The sequence below is a fragment of the Neovison vison genome, chromosome 4 (assembly GCF_020171115.1).
Source record: "Neovison vison isolate M4711 chromosome 4, ASM_NN_V1, whole genome shotgun sequence".
NCBI classification, from domain to species: domain Eukaryota; kingdom Metazoa; phylum Chordata; class Mammalia; order Carnivora; family Mustelidae; genus Neogale; species Neogale vison.
The window spans coordinates 181,841,108-181,855,342 of record NC_058094.1 but is presented as its reverse complement, the minus strand read 5'-3'; positions in this window follow the sequence as shown (position 1 = coordinate 181,855,342).

Genomic DNA, 14,235 nt, shown 5'->3' with positions numbered 1-14,235 from the left:
ATCCTGGCATAGGACCAAATTGGATGTTGGGTATCTTGCCTAGTATTCCACAAGACCCACCTATGGATGTATGCTGCAGAGATGTACTGTCATTCTGATCAATGAAAATAGCTAACAGCTTCATTCCCTAAAAAGGAAAGAAAGAACCAAAGAAAGTGTTGCATTATTAAGAACTTTATTTTATTTTTTATTTATTTTTTAAAGATTTTATTTATTTACTTGAGAGAGAGAGCAAGCAAAAGAGTACAAGCAGCTGGGAGGGGTAGTGGGAGGGGGAGAAGCAGACTCCCTGCTGAGCAGCGAGCCTGATGTGGGGCTCGATCCTAGGATCCTGGGATCATGATTTGAGCCAAAGGCAGACGTTTAGCCAACTGCACCACGCATGTACCCCAAGAACTCCATTTTTAAAAGGATTGGTTTTACTAGCAGATTTTTTACAAACTAAAAAAAAATAAATTGGTTGGTTAGAACTGACCAAAAACAAGGAACAAAGCTTAACATTACTGAGCATATCTTGAACATAAATCCAGTCCTGAGACACTTAACATCCAGAACTTTGATACAAATAGCAGCATGTATAGAGCAGCACCAAGAGTCAACCAAAGAGCAGGAGAACAACAGAGAAGCCACCCTCCCGAATGGAGGAGCTCGGAGAGGTTCCTGCTCTGCAAATGCTATAGTGTCTATTTTGTACACAAGGTGCTAGTTCTAGATTATAGGTGCATTACAGCCAATAGCCATAGGGAGGTAGTAGATCGTAGTGGTTACGGCTCCAGAGCCAAAAACTCTGATCTAATCCCAAAGCTTTTACTTAGTAGCCATGTGACCTAGCAAATCACTCCAAGTCTCAATTTTCTTATCTATAAACTAGTATGTACCCAAGGGTTGAAATTAAGAGATAATACATATAAATAACTTAAACTGATACTGCAACGGAGTGAAAAGGAGTTTCATAAGCATTACTTAGATATTGTTTCTTTTTTGTTTTGAAGATTTTATTTACCTTTTTATATGTGCCTCTTCTGTATGTAGCATTTAAAGCCCTTTCTAACTTTTGTTCTTCCCATTTTCTCCCCCATTTTTCCTCAGGTTAGGTGCCCATAGCCTTTTTATATGTGCCTCTTCTGTATGTAGCATTTAAAGCCCTTTCTAACTTTTGTTCTTCCCATTTTCTCCCCCATTTTTCCTCAGGTTAGGTGCCCATAGCCTTTTTATATGAAGATTTTATTTATTTATTTATCAGACAGAGATAGTGAGAGAGGGAACACAAGCATGGGGAGTGGAAGAGGGAGAAGCAGGTTTCCCGCCGAGCAGGGAGCCAGATGTGGGACTCAATCTGAGGACCCCAGGATCATGAGCTGAGCCAAAGGCAGATGCTTAAGGACTGAGCCACCCAGTCACCCCTTAGATGTTGCCTCAAATGCACACTTCAACCTTCCTAAATAAATGGTTGCCTAATATCTAAATTTCATTGTGATAACTCCTACAGAAGAGGATGGGCTTACACTCACGTATACAGTTTTCTGTGAATGGCCATACACACGCCTACATTTTTAAAGATAGCCAGTCTGTGTGTCTGTGTGAAATATCTCTGAAAGGATACACTTTGGTGAGGAGAAATAGGGAGCTGGGCCAAAGGTGGGAGGAAGATTATTTTTCCCTCTATATCCTTCTGAACCTTTCAAATATCAAAGAGCACATTAAAAAATATGTAAACAAAGAGGCAAGCCCTAAAGCCATGAACAGACAACTCCACAAAAGAAGTTCCAATAGCTAATAAACCATAAAAGGAGAATCCATTTTCAACAGTTAGCTTAGTTTAAAAATTGTAATTGAGGGCGCCTGGGTGGCTCAGCCGGTTGAGCGTCTGCTTTCAGCTCAGGTCATGGTCCCGGAGCCCCCGGGATGGAGCCCCCGAGGTGGCCTTTCTACTTGGCAGTAGAGTCTGCTTCTCCCTCTGCCCCTCACCCCGCTCCGGCTCTCTCCCTCACTCACCCTTTCTCAAAAAAATAAATAAAATCTTTTTTTAAAAAATGTAATTGAGAGTATTACACATTGACCATAGATATTTTGATAGTCTATGCATGGAGTGTAAATTGGAAAAACAATTCCCAAGAGCAATTTGGCTTTGTCCTATCAAGTAGCAGATACCCCGTAGACCAGCAATACCACTTCTCAGCCTCCCTGCTACAGAAAACCTTACTCATGTAAGGGTTTACTCATGTGATTGAGTGAGTACCTGCGAGGATGGGCATTGCAGCATTGTTGGTGACAGCAAAAAACTGGAAGCAAGTTCAAGGTCTCCCAGTAAGGGAATGTTTAAATAATCAATGGTACATGCGTTTAGCAATGTCTGTATGCATTGACACTGAAAGGTCTTCCAGACATAGTAAGTGAAAAAAGAAATGTGGAAAATAATATAGTATGCGACTATTTATATAAAAGAAGTTTTAAGCTTGTAAACCTGTTTGTGTGTGTTTGTGTTGTGTGAGTGTGTGTGTGTGTGTGTGTGTGTGAATAGATGGTCTAGAAGAACTAAACATTTATAGAGATTTCCTCTGGAGAAAAGAAAGCCCCACACCGCTGCAAGCCCTTTGCTAGAATTTGTTAAGAAGCTCTCTTTCACCAGGACACTTTACGGCCACCTGCTGCAACACTATCCTCTAAAATATGTGAAAACTTACTAACCCATGAAGAGCTCCCCCTAGTGTTGTTCAAGGGTGCAACCCGTATAATCCTGCTCTGTGGCCCTAGAGGACATGCCCTTTATGTGTAACAATTGAACTTTTTTTGTAGTCAGAGGAAATCAAGTTTTATTCTGAGTTCTATTCAAAATAAGTTAACAGTTAACCTTGGCCACATCAGGAACACCAGATAGTGTTCAATACGTTAAAATTTAGCAAGTAACACATTTCAGTGTGTGTAGGTAGCTAAGTGACAATGTGATGGGGTCTGTGGGTTATGTCATGGCCATTGTCAGAGACTTACTGCTTCCGGGGCACCTGGGTGGCCCAGTCAGTTAAGTGTCTGCCTTCAGCTTAGGTTGTGATCTTGGGGTCTTGGGATCAAGCCCCCATGTTGGGCTACCTGCTCAGGAGGGAGTCGGCTTCTCCCTTTTCCTCTGACCGTACCCCTTGCTTGTGCTCACACACATACACATACTCTCTCTCTCTCTCAAATAAATAAATAAATTAAATCTTGAAAAAAAGAGAGAGACCGACTCAAGTGCAGGGAGGATTTGAACAGGAGCAGCTTTGGTTATCAGACCAGACAAATTAATTACCTCTCAAGTCCTTTCTTTTAGATGATAAGAGTGTAATAAATCCCGCATAACAAGGTATCATTTCTCAGTAGCACCAGGCATCCATTTTCTTGCTTCCCTTTATATTTCAAACCATGTTTTGGAGGCGCCAAGAATTGGTGCGGTATTTGCAACAATTGCTCGTGGCAGTTTAGAATGTTTTTGCAATATTAAGCAATTCAAAGAGCTGTTAAATTTCTATGTGGGTGTAGATAGACAAGGGTAAAATGTGCTTATTTATAGTGGCAATTAAATTGGCATTGAATATTAAAATTGTGAAGAATTTTGTTGTATGAAAATATTAAATATTTCATTAATTTTCAAAAAATCAAATAAAAAAGTATCAGCATACTTAAGTAATTTAATTAACAAATTTTATGTTTAGTATATATCCTTTATTTTTGCTTTTTTAGTTTCTCATGTGTGTTTTTTGCTTTGGGGTTTTTTGCCCATGGTCTTGTGGGTCAGGAATTCAAGTAGGACTCAGCTGGGTGACCCTCCATGTGTGTTGCCTGGGGCCATTCACTTGGTTGTGTTCGGCTGGTGATTTAGCTGGCCTCTCTGACATGTCAGTCTCAAGTCACTTAGCCTCTCTAGGTTGGTCCTTTTCTTCCCATCTCAGGTCTCCCTGTTGCCAGCAGCCCATGTGGAGCCCAGGGAGCTTGCTTGGGCCCATTTCCAGGAGAAATCATGGCGTCTCCCAGGGAGAAGTGTTTCAATGTACGCAGGCAGGGCATAAGGCAGTCAATGTGCAGCTCTGTAGCGAGAACGCATCTGCCCACCACAGGGAGCTCAGCTTTTCAACCTGTGGTGGGCATCTCTGGCCACTCCTGCCACTGATTCCACCAGCTTCTCAGGGTCTGTTTTTGCTTTTTAATTTTAACAGGTGATAGTGAATGTTTTGGAAGGAATAAGAACTTTTAGAAAACATCTGAAACTTTCTTTTCAAATTCTGGTCATTTTGACTGTAATTACATATTTGTTTGGTTGGTTTTTGTTTTTTGTTTTGTTTGGCATTTTTTTTCTTTTTTCTTTCTTTTTTTTTTTTTTACTATAGTTCCATCTTGTTTTCCTTACTTTAGATCATGACTGTCAACAGAAAACAAATAATGTGGAAATTCTTCATTATAGTAATAGAATTAATGATTTAGCCAAATCAAAGAAAAATAACTTTATGGGGTAAATATGTAATAATTTATGAATTGTGAATGTTTGTTTTATCCCTCATATAAACATCACCAGTCCAACAACAGAACACCAGACATGCCCAATAATTATTAAGTTTAGTCATCTTGGGTATTTTATCAAATGTCAGTCACATAAAAACATGACTATGAACATATTTTTCAGTTTTGACATTAAAAGGTAGATCTGCCAAAGTAGAAGAATTATATTTTATTCAACAGTTTGTCAGCTTGATTTATAACTTGTAAATATTTAGAAATACACTATGTATATCACCATTATACACTCGGCCTGGGACCTATAAATGTTAGGGGCACATTTATGAAAAATATATATATATTTACATTGTGTGTATGTATATATATATATATATATATATATATATATATAATGCATAATAAGATTACCATCACACCATATGGAAATATCATTTCAACATGCATGATAGACCTAAATGTCAAAGGTAAAACTATTAAGCTTCTTGATGAACATTTAGGATACTATTTGTTGTATTTAAACAGGACATAAAAAGCATTAACCATCATAACAATTGATAAGTCAGACTACCTTAAGATTAACTGTTCATCAAAGTACATCACTAAGAGTGGAAAAATTAACCAGAGTAGAAGATACTGAATATGTGAAATCTAAAAAGGACTTATATCCAGAATATATAAACAACCCATTAAAATCAATTTTTGAAAAGCCAGACAGCCTAGTAGGAAAATAGACAAAGTCTTGAGCTTCCCATGACGCTATTCAAATAAACAATGAACATATAAACATATAACAAGGTGTTCAGCCTCAGAAATTTTCAGAGGAATATATGCTTAAAATACCTACCAGAATAAGACTAATAACACTAAATTTTGCTGCTGATGAAGAGCAACTGCAACTCTCATGATCCATTTTGGAAAATCCTTGGGTATAATGTAGTGAAACTGAACTTACGCATACCGTATGGCCCAGTGAATGCACTCCTGGCTCTGGGCTCAACAGAACTGCACATGTATGTTCACTAAACATGAATAGGGATGTTCATAGCAACGCTATTCATAATATCCCCAAACTGTCAACAACCAAATGACCATGAACATCGGGAGAGGTGAATTGCAGTGTACTTGTACAACACTGACAGCGAATGCACCCATGGCTATGCACAATGATGTGGACAACTCTCCTAGCATAACGTTCCATGAAAGAAGCCAAATACAAAAGAGTATATAAAAATCAGTCAAAAGTCATCTGCAGCATTATTAGTCATAGCAGTAGGAAGTTGTGCCCGGAAGGGACCTGACATCATGGTCTCTTTCTCAATCTGGCTAGTGTTCACACAGGTGCAGATACGGAATGGACAAATACATTGAGACAAAGGGTCTAATGTGATGCCCCTCACATGCCTTGAGGCTTAACCCGTTGCCCAGCTAAGACCATGCCATGTTATCTCCCTTCTGTAGACTCTTCACATTCCTGGGAAAGGCTCTTCCTAGGATTCCCTCTTGGGAATGAGAGACTGCTGGCTCCAGTGAAGTGCTTTGGTGATTCTCTAGGACTAGGTCCGCAGGGAAGATTACATGCCACACAGCATCCCACTGTGTGAGAGGTCTTCCCCTTATATCTTATCGCACCCCCAAAATACCACTGAAGTTGAGTCTCTGGTTTTGCTGGACCCGACAGTGGTCCCAGCCTCTCCTTCACATTACTTCAGTGTTTGGCAATTTTCTTCTCACTGCCTCTTGAGTGTTCTGATAAAGCGTCATTGGAAGATACAGATGGAGCTTCAGGAATCTCCCTGCCCAGCATTTATGTAAGCATGAATTGCAACAATAAGAACTTGAGCAATGGGACTTCCGTGCAGCTCTTCATTCACCGCAGGTAGAATTTTCCCTAGGTTAACACAGCCTGGCTTTACAGCCCCAAGAAGCATGTGTGAGCCAATAATGACTGGTTTTATTTGGATGAATCCATCAAAGTGGGATAAATGGCTTTTGTGAGCAAATGTTCTGCAATCCCTACTAGATGTGACTTTTGCATTAATTCCTGCATAGTGATGCATTTTTTCTCATTTAATATACCCTATATGCAGCTTCCTGCATGCCACCAAGCCACCCTGCCCTCTTGACCCAGGGACACCAGTGATAACCTACTACAGATTATGGTGGCATCACTATCATTATTACTGAAAGCAGAAGCAAGAACAGCGTCCTGGAGCAGACACAAGGAAAACAACGTAGAATGAAGCAAGGCTCAGCGATGGGTGGGTTAGAGCGTAGTGTCATTTGTGTCTAGGACTCACTCTTTTTTAAAAAAGAAAACTCAAATTTAATGGTTTGTTATTTTGTCTTCATGAAAGTATGTTATGTCAAAACATCAGTTTTAACTAATTTGCATCAAGATAATTATGTCAACAAGGTCACACCCTATAATAAGAATCTGATTCCTTTTTTAATATATATATTCTGATAGCTTTTATTTTTTTTAAAGATTTTATTTATTTATCTGACAGGGAGAGATCACAAGTAGGTGGGGTGGGGTGAGGAGCAAGCAGGCTCCCTGCTGAGCAGAGAACCTGATGCAGGGCTTAACCCCAGTACCCTGAGACCATGACCTGAGCCAAAGGTAGAGGCTTAACTCACTGAGCCACCCAGGTGCCCCTTCTGATAGCTTTTAAATCTTACACCTTCCTCTTCCCTTCCAACCCCATGTCTTGACAAGCTGATAGAAAAGGGTGGTTCTCCCCCCTTTGGCACCAGGAGGAAGTTCAGACACACACATGGAAACCGTACCTGGTTTCCAGGTAACCGTACCTGGTTAATAAAAATACCCTCAAGCCAACCTCTTTTCCCTGCTCCCTCAAATTGTTTTTGAGATCTGCGAGGGAGAGACCCTACTCTCCCCAGTGAACAGTAAACCTTTTCATCCCCTTTTGGGGTATGTGTGCCATAATCAGTCTCAACATCCCAACCAAATGCTTAGGTAATTAATTTGGACAGATGTGCTACAGATGCACTAGGGTTTAAAATAACCACCAGTGAAGGCCCCCAAGTGAGTGCCATCTGTAAGTTTTTTAAAAAATGGTAAACCTGCATTAATGCCCAAATCCCAACGCTTTGAGTTGTCACCGACTTGAGAACAGACCTTCAGCTTCTCTCTTCCCAGACACCTCCCCTCCTTGTCTCTGGAAGCCCCGAAATAGGTCCTCATGTGCAACTATACACCTGCCAGCCTTTGTCTCCATCTGGAATCATCAATTCTTTCTCTCCTGCTCCAAGACTCACATGCTCCTGTCCACTGTCCATGAGGTTAACTTCAGGAGCTTCCCATTCCTTACTGAGGTAGAGGCAAATTGGAAGAGAAGCTCTGCCTCTTCTCATGTGAGCTTCCACCCTGACCCAGCCCAGACGTCCTCCCACTTGCTCTCTAGCGCATAAGACAGACGACCACAGACCACAATCCAGTCCACCTGCTGCCATGTCGCTGGACGGGAGAAGGCCCTTTCCTCATACAAGCCGGCCTGGAAGAGCGTCTCAGGAACTCACACAACCTGACAGCTTCAGAATGGTTTCCAGTGAGCTTCCCCCGATGTGGTTTCCATACCTTGGCTGGCGCTACCACTCTTTGAGAGACCTTCCCCACCAGCTCCTGGTCTCTGTCTCCATGGCAACAGGCAGGCCTGAAGGAGCACAGTCTCCAGCTTCCCTCCAGAGGACAAAATTAGGGTGCTCACCAGTTAGTTCACTACGGAAACAAAGACAAGTAGCTCAAGAGAAAATGGGGTAAATGAAGGGGGACGATTCATCTGAACGATGACCGAGATGAAGTTAACAAAAGTAAGAGAAAATATGTAAGGATGGAAGGAAGTTCTTGATATAAGATCTAAGGAAAAAAGACAGTTTATAAAAGGTATGTAAATTATACTTTCATATTTGTTTTCTTCAAGAAGGCACATATAGGTAGGTATAAAGTGGCAACTGTGACCTTGTGTGTGTGTGTGTGTGTGTTTTTAAGAAATGACCCATTTCTGTATTTTGTCTATGAAAATAAATTAGACTCTAAATTCTACTGCCCTGGGTCAGTGGGAAAGTTGATTTCAGGCATTAGATCACTTCCCCCCAACCCAATACCTGCCTCCCTAACAGGCTAAAAAGGAACCAAAGGCCTTGCTCAGAGCTAAATATTTAAAGAAGCTTCAAGTCTCCAGGCTCCACGGGTCCCCACTGAGATGCCCATTGTCCGAACTCTTGTGGCCCCTTATTGTTAACCTCTATGCCATGGGAATTTGATGAAGCTCTCTGGAAAAGGCATTGTCTGTGCTCAGGACCTTAAAAGAGACAAATAAAGGAACAATATCCATTAAAGGGGAAAAACTAAAAATCCAAAAAAGAAGAGAAATGAGAATAATCAGGTAGACAAAAGTATCAATTGAAACTCTTAGGAAGGAAAACTGTAGTCAGTGAAGTTTAAGACTCAGCATATGACATAAACACCAGGCTGGACTCAGGTGAAGAAAGGCTTACTAAACTGGAAAACGTAATTGCAGCATTTGCCCAGAATGCCTCCCAGAAACAGTTAAGAGATATGGATAATAGGTCAAAAGACTCCAAATCACTTACAAACGCTGCTCCAGAAGTCACTGAATTGAATGGCAGAGAAGCAATGTTTCAGGCGGTGACAACTGGAAATTATCCAGCATTGTTGAAAGGCATGATTGATTCTTCAGAGAGAAATTGTACTTTAAAATACAAGAAGGAAAAAGAAAACTAAACCTTCGCTTAGACCTATAAAAGCGAGACTGCAGAACATCAGGGGTAAAAGAAAATCTAGGAAGTTACCAGAGAGAAGAAGCTGTTGCAGGAATGATCAGTAATGGCCATAGGCTTCACATCCACAGTCACAGATACCAGAAATGCTGAGGGAAAATAGCTGACAACCTAAACTTTTTACTCAGCTAAGCTGTCATTCAAGAGTGAGATCAAAATTTGAAGCACACAAAGATGAAGAGAGCATACTATCTCAAAACAAAAATATCAGGGCTCCTGAGGGGACCCAAGCTCTGGTCCACAGTGAGATCAGGTGTTGCTGAGAACGCACGCTGGTTCTGAAAACAGTTGCCATAAATCCGTATCCCAGGGGCCTGCATTCTTATATACCATCTTGCTTAGTCCTTTGACATCCTTGCCATGGAAGTGGTCGACATACACAAATGTCAAAGAGGTATCGGTATTCCTTGTTATACGTTCCTTTGCCTCTGTAATAACTCCTGTAATAATTTGACATCTTTGGAGAACAAAGTGTTACACACTTTCCAGATGAGATGAAATAAGGAGGATGACACCCCTCTCACCTAGAGGATTCTGGCCAGCACAGTTGTCTGCAACAAAGCTCCATGGTTATTATAAGGGATGTACAAGCCTCATTATTAAAGCCCAATACCTGACAGGGAGGAGACCCCGAACACTCAGTCAGACCCCTTTTCCTTTTATTCACTGCCAATTCTTGAGTAAACGGTAGCCAGAAGACAGAAGGGCAGGAAATGTTAGAGGTAGATAGGACGACACCAGAAAGGAGAGAGAAAAACATTTTATTTATTTTTTTAAAAGATTTTATTTATTTATTTGACAGACAGAGATCACAAGAAGGCAGACAGGCAGGCAGAGAAAGAGAAGGAAGCAGGCTCCCTGCGATGCAGGACTCGATCCCAGAACCCTGAGATCATGACCTGAAACGAAGGCAGAGGCTTAACCCACTGAGCTACCCAGGCGCCCAAGAAAAACATCTTAAAAGTAAATCTGAAAAGATCCCTAAAGCTCCAACACCACCACAAGGCTGATGTCTACTTTCTCTGCTGGCCTGTGAGCTTCCTGAGGACAGGGACTGTGCTTGTATACAGTAGACTTCTGCAGGACCAGACACAGTGCCTGAAACTCAGGCAATAAATAGTCATTAGGATAAAAGGGTGAGGGGACAAAGGAGGAAAATAAAGGTGGAAGCAAACTGGGGGAAACAAAAACAAAAACAAAAACACTGAAGAAACCCAAGAAAGACCCAGTTGGCTGATCCTATGGTGAGTTGAGTATATTTTCTTATTTTCTGTATTCTTGATGCTGGAGAGACTGCTCCTCCCATGGCTAGCTACTTCCTAGAGATAGCAAATGACTCCCCTGCCAGTGTGCATTTGATACATAAACCCACCAATCCAGAGCCCACACCCTCAACCATCTCCTTTATCAAACTCTCCCACACCAAGCCAATTTCTCTCACTCGAAACCACACCAGGGCCAGGTACTAGACAACTAGAGACCGCCCTTTGAGCCCAGAGTTTGCCCAAATTATTTAAACCATCCCATCCTAAACTGACTCACTGGACCTCAACCTTCCTTGGTGGTTCCTTCCAAGAGAGCTCCAGTGGAGGTTCTGGGCCATGCTCAGCCCTCTTCTGTTCTTCCACCTCCGGACCATCCCTGGTCCTTCCACCACGTAGCCCTCCATGGCATGGCATGCCTCCTGTTTCAAGGGATCCCTGAGTATAAACCTCTTCCTTCCTGACAGACATGTCCCTGTCTGCTGTCTTACCACACCTTACCAAAGCAAATCTGGCTACATTTTTAACACATCAGGGTAACCTTTTATTCATAGAAATATATCTGGAGAAGATAGGCAGGATATATGGAATTTTCTATTATCTATTGCATAAAGCGTAGGGAGGCTTGCAAAAAAAAAAAATCCACAAATTTATAAGATGAGAACAAACAGCCCATATCTTTTGCATCCAGTCAAAAATATGAGCCATTCAAGGACAAGTGTCCCTTCTTTCCTTCCTCAGGTATACCTTGGTCAAGCCCTAAAAAAATTATAGTTTGATCCTGGAATTTTATTTTATTTTAGCTTCTAGAATTAAAAAAAAAAACAAAAAACAAAAAACTTTACTATCCAGCAAGCCTGTTTCAGTTTCAAGTTGGGAGAAAATGAAATTAACAGTAGAAATGTTCATTCTCTTTGTAATCAATACAAGGAGCATTTAATTGGATGAGCAGCAACGAGACAAAGTTAATCACAGTTTGTACTGTTCCAGTAGCTCATTTAGAATATTTGTCTTTCTTCAGTCTCACTGTTTGTGATTCAGTTTTCCTGGAAATGAGTGTGGACCAGATGAAGCCAGTCACAAGCTGTCCTAGAGTATTTTTCCTAAGGAAACATTGATATACTTTGGCTATATACCAATATCTTAGGTATAAAACATCACCTCCCTACCTACTTATTTTAAAAACAATATTGAAATGTTTTTCTCTGTTTTCCACAATCCCCTGTCTGTAAGAAAGGCCATCAGAGTAGAACCAGAACCATAGGTGATCATTACCCTCTCCTTTGCCTCTGCTTTGGTTTCTACTTAACTTCTTAAAGTTTGCTCTTTCATTCAAGAGGCATTTATCGAGTACCTACTATGTGTCAGTCCACAAGCTAGTTTGTTCACTAGATATTGTCCCTTTTCTCATGGAGCTAACAATCTAATAAGAGTGATGGATGTTAATCTAATAAAAAGAAAAACTAATAATTAAGTGTAACCTGTGTTAATGCTGTGAAGTTAAAGTACTAAATGTTCCAATAGCAAAAACCAAGAGAACTGACCTGGAGGTATCACAGAAGTTTTCACTGAGAAAATTTGGAATTTGACACAAGATCTAGAAGGATAGGGAAAGAATGCAGGAGATTGTTCCTAGTGTTTGGAATGTGTGCATATCCAAAGGCCCTGTGGCTGAAGCACCGGCTGGGAATGACAACAGGAGATAAAGCTGCAAAGCTGCAGAGATATGTAGCCAGGTTAGGGATTTGGGGTCAAATCCTAAAACATCATAAAGCCAGTGAGAGGTTTTAGATAGGACAGAAATATGATCAGCTTTCTATTTTGAGAAGATCACTCTGGATTATATTTGGAATGGGGACAGGAGTGGGAAGAAGAGAGAATGCAAGGAGACTAGTGAAGAAATGACTACAAATGTTTAGGTAGGAGATAACGGCAGTAAGTGTGGAGAACACAGAAAGTTTGGAGAAGTATTTAGAAAGCAACACTGGCAGGCTAGGTTAACTATATGTGGATTGCTTGGCAGTAATTTCAGAAGAGTATCACTCTCATCATGCCTGAGAAGTAGCAAGTTAAAATGGGAAAACCAGGTTCGTGGAAGGAAAAGTATATTCATTTTTAAACTCTGCTGCTTTTTAGCTGTGTGGGCTTGGAGTTGTTATTTAACCTATCTGAGCTTGAATTTGGTTGCAAGTAACCCATGTTAATGTCACTCTATAAAGTGAAATGTGTGAGAAATATATTGACTTTCTCCAAATCAACCAACTGACTCTGGTTCCCCATTTCATTTGACTTGTGGGGAATTCAGTCTTTGTTATTTTGGGGGCTACCTTGGGTGTGGTTGGGCAAAAGTCCTGGAGTGTTACACAGTGTCAAGGCACCAGGGAGGCCTTGGGTCATCAGATGATGTATCTCCTGGTTATGACCAAGCCATGCCTTGTTTCAGAGTCCAGGATCTGCCACTTTTGTAACTGTCAGATGGAAAGGGTATCTTTGATGAAGTCCAGAGGTCATTTTCCAGGGGTCGGCTTCCTAAGCAGGCCTCCCGGGTCCCAAAAGATGAAATGCAGCCACCCAGTCCTTTCAGACAGGGATCAGAAAGAGGGGTGGTGTGCAACCAGGACAAACTACCTAGACTGCAGTCTGGAAGCAGGTCTGGGACCCAAGCACCCTCTCAGGGGAACCTCACTTTTTTCCTACCAGTCAGAACAAACTTTCAATGGGCCTTCTTGGAGGACTCACATACTTTCCATCTGGGGAAACTTTCCTGTGCATTTCATGGCATCTCAAATGCACCTCCTTCTTTCAGTCCCTGTGGGTCACTCGAGTAGTGTCCCAATGATCTCGCAATGAGAACACCTTCCCCGGGTAAAAGGTAGATCCAGCTAGAAGTCTGACACCTTTAGATTCTGGAAAGGTGATAAGTTTCAAGAAACGGGAAAAAAAAAATGTAACGACAGAACAATGTACTACAGATAGTATTTCTAAGGGCAGAGACGAGATCTAACTCTGCCAACCTTGGCTGAACACAGTGGCTGCCTGGACCTCGTGCTGTGTGTGAGAACCACAAGAACCAGATGAACAGGGTCCTGTTGAGGCCAAGGTTAATTTCTACCAGTTGGTGAAAGAGCAGTTGTTAAAAGAGAAAGTTCAGTAAGGCCCGAGTCTGCGCAGAGGGTTAATCCCGACAGGGAAACACAAAGACCCAAGGTAGGGTAAGGGTGAAAGATGAGCACATGTGTGTAATTTCTTTCCAGTAAGTATCACTCTCTTCCTACATGGCAGTATCTAGGCAGTTGGTTTTCTCCCCGGCGGTTTAAACCCAACAGGTAAAGTTAAGGAAACAGATAACAGATTTTTTTCCAGACTTGTTTTGAATTCCAGATGCTCTGGTCAGTTCTCAGCCCCTCCTCCACCACTGCCCCCATACCTGGGAGTGTGGGGTGGGGAGTGGGGAGTGGTGGAGAGGGAACAGCACTAGGCCAGAGGACTACACACTGGGTGAGACCCAGGCCTGGGAATTAACCTAGATGCAGGGCTGGCCTCCTGGCTCTAAGCTGCAGCCATAATGAACCACTGTGACATTTTAAAGCTATTAACTTGTGTTCTTCCTGTCCCTCTCTTTACCTCTTTTCCATCCAGTGTGTTCCTTTTCTCTCTCTCTCTCTCT